The following is a 3,511-nucleotide window of genomic DNA, read 5'->3' as shown; positions in this document are numbered from 1 at the left end:
GCAATATACAGTTTCTAAACAGTGACGGCACTGTTATACGTTTATAACAATTTAACAACTGTTGTTGGACAGGCTGCTCAGGAGGACATTTATTATTGTGTAACAAGGTGTTCATTCAAAATTATCATACATAAATTATATGTCACTAAATCAGACACCACAGCACCATTATACTTGTTATTCTTCTGTAGAAAGAAAATTTTTTTATAACTCAATAGCAAACATCGCCACTAAGAAGATAAAGAACTGCAGCATATAGTAATGCAAGTAATGCAATACAAGCTTGTCTTTTTAATTGGATATCTGTGATAACTGACTAATATGAGGTTTTATTAGCTTCAAGATGTACAGCAGACTGCATTGTCCAATAATAAGGACCAAGTGTTGTGTTGTTTCTTTTTGCCATTTTCTCTTTCTGCACTCTCTTTACCCAAATATTTCGAGGCAGATGGCCGCACTCCCTGGTTCTGCTGGTGGTTTATTTGAAGGGCTCTGAGATAAGTTTTTGGTGATGCTTAAGCAAAATAAATAAATAAATACATTAATTAATTAATTCCACCGATTCGTTTTGTTCGGGTCTGGATGACAGTTTAACAGTCTAAGACATCCATACATCCCTTGCCACTTCCTCCAGGTCTTCTTGGGGTGAGTGGTTCCCAAGACATGATCGTGCCTGGGTCTGCCCCGGGGTCAGTTAGACATGCCTGAAATAGCTCATCTAGGTGGTGTCACGGTCAGGTATCCAAACTATCACGGATTACTCTTGTTGACGTGGAGGTCCAGTGACTCTATTTCGAGCATCTGAAAAATGAGAGAGCACCTCAATCTATCCCTAAAGTTAACCTTACTATTACTCTTATTTACTACCTTTAAACAAGAGATTTTTATGCTTTTTTGCTGTCTGTTGCAAATCTATTGCAGTCTACATAAACAGAAATTCACATGAATTATTTATGTTCACAATCCAGCCAGAGTCTCATAGGTTTGAAAGAAAAAATCTAAAATTCTTACACAAATAGTAAAGTAGTTACTGCAGCAACTACTTGTAACTGTAACTGTATTGACAATGTAACTGCAGAATGACATAGATGCTTTGTATCCTTGCTTTTATATAAAAATATAATCAAACTACCAGTTCAGTCAAGTAATTTTTGACAGCAAGATTGCAGCATGTTCGCCAACTCTCTGCACTTACAAGTCAGATAACAGCTATCTGCAGACCTTTGCCAATCTGACTCAACCATTGTTTGCAGACAGGTTGCCTCTCATCAGGTGACCTGCAATTGCCTTGGAGAAGATGGCCACTGAAACTACTTCCAATCCGTTGCAGAATGCAAAAAAAGTTGAACGTAATCATCAGTTTTTGATAGTCTCAAGGAGGCCCATCATTGGTGTTTTACTCTAGAGTGACTGAGCCATTAATGAACCAAAAGGAATCTGCAAAAAAGAAGACAACAAGCAAAAAAACATCAAACCTCATATAATTTTTTTGTGCCTGTTTCATAAACCTTTCATCCCACTGTGCAGTGGAAAGAAAGTTCTAGTCATCTGATGGAGGTATAGCATGAAAATCTCTCTCGAGTCTTTAGGTAATTTTCCCTTGGTCCCAAGGGAACACTCTAGCTACATCTCTTTACCTTTAATTCTCTGCAGCCCTACAGCATAAGCAGCTTGCACTAAACTTACTTAATTGCTGTGATTCTCCACTTTACTCTCTGTAGTACAGCCAGAATCTCCTGAGACCAGTTTTGTAAAGAATAAAAAAAAAGTCACTTAGTAAGGTGCATGACTCAAACAAGAGAGAAAACACTTCAGATGATTAAAGGGTTTCAATGTGAAACTTTTATTGAGCCTTTTTGTCATCTCACAGAGATAATAATATATTAATACAATGGTATTACATTGCTGAATGAAGAAATCGTAGATTCGGTTAAAGACAAAGTACGATCATAAATTTAAGAGCAGGGATTTTGTTTCTTGAATATCAATTTGGGACATCATAATGGGATATTCCAGCCACAATAGTGAGAATAAATAAAGGGAGTCTCATGTAAGATGCACTTATTTAAAATTATACCCAGAAAAATAGTGAATACATAGAGAACAAAATGTGATGTTATATAGTGAATAATCCTAAATAAAAAGAATAGTGTTCACAAAAAAACATGGGAGACGCACCATTTTACACTCTTACCTAAACTTTACAGCACACCACACACAAGCTAGCCATATATCATACATAATTTAGGAGTCTATGAAAGACATTAAAACATGTGTAATAGTAAATAAAAGTGAAACTTAAAACATGACAAACAAACTCAATTTTCTACTATTTTCAGCTATTTAGTATGATCAAAATGGAAATATTTCTCCCAGGTATTCAATAAAAATGTTTTTTTCAAATTACTTTTTTTTATCTGTATTTAAAAAAGCTCTAGTCCTGATGTAATGCAATTATGTCGATTTTTTTTTTCAGTGTTTATAATTTCAATTTGAGATGTATAATAGATGTTTATGTGACCGCTCTTCCTTTTTAATAAACTCTACATACAATCACATCAAGTGCAAAATACATTTCATGAAATGCGTTTGACACAAATAAAACTTTACAAATCTAATAAATGACATTCTACATTGTATCTTCAATACGTCTGCCCTTTTACAAAATAATTACAATCAACGTGTTTTAGACGGGTTCACAATAAGTTTAAAGAGCATTAATTTAATAAGGCAAAGCAGATCTTACAACCTACACACCAGGTTAACTGGTTAACTTTTTTTCCACTACACAACCTCTTTAAGCAGCAAATCCAAGTATTTCTTTACATATATTTAAAAAGAATCATGTGCATTTTGTCGCTTAACATCAACACAGGAAACATTTATGGTCAGTTCAAGCTGAAACATGGACCGGGGAGGCAGCAATAGGACACATGTTTAACTGAAGAATCTGTACAGTTACAACCCCCCCAAAAACCAACACGATTAAAAGCAATGACCGGTACAGAGTGCAACAGGAATTATCTTCAACAGTCCAACTGCTGTACAGATGAGCAAATAACTGGCCTCTCTTTTCTGCTAAATACCCCCTTTTTGGGTCACATTAGCCATTATCTGGTGTAATGTAATTATGTCTGTGTGTGTGTCTAACAGTCAGGCAGAGCTTCTGCTTACAGAGCAGCGTTTCTCACAGTGGACGCTTTCATTTGTCATAGTGGGAAAAGGCCCAGCTGGTAATTATTAACAGTAACAATGACTCTGCTCCACTCAGGTGTGTAAGCAAACAATGCCGCTGAGGCGCTGTTGCACAATAGCAAGCCTAACTTGAACTAGAACACAGCCAGTGGATGAAATGCAGTTGTTCTAAAAGTGAGCTGTTACATTTATCAAACGTGCCCAGGTGTAGTGATTAATTTCCCAAAGCAGGGGAATAAAAACAAAAAGAAAAAAACTGCTAGATTTTTATGACTTTTATTAGAGAATCCAAACTGGTAGATTTCAAGAACATATT

This window comes from Pundamilia nyererei, unplaced genomic scaffold (assembly GCF_000239375.1).
Source record: "Pundamilia nyererei isolate P.nyererei 1_Seehausen unplaced genomic scaffold, PunNye1.0 scaffold00021, whole genome shotgun sequence".
In the NCBI taxonomy this organism is placed as follows: Eukaryota; Metazoa; Chordata; class Actinopteri; order Cichliformes; family Cichlidae; genus Pundamilia; species Pundamilia nyererei.
This window is presented reverse-complemented; position numbering follows the sequence as displayed.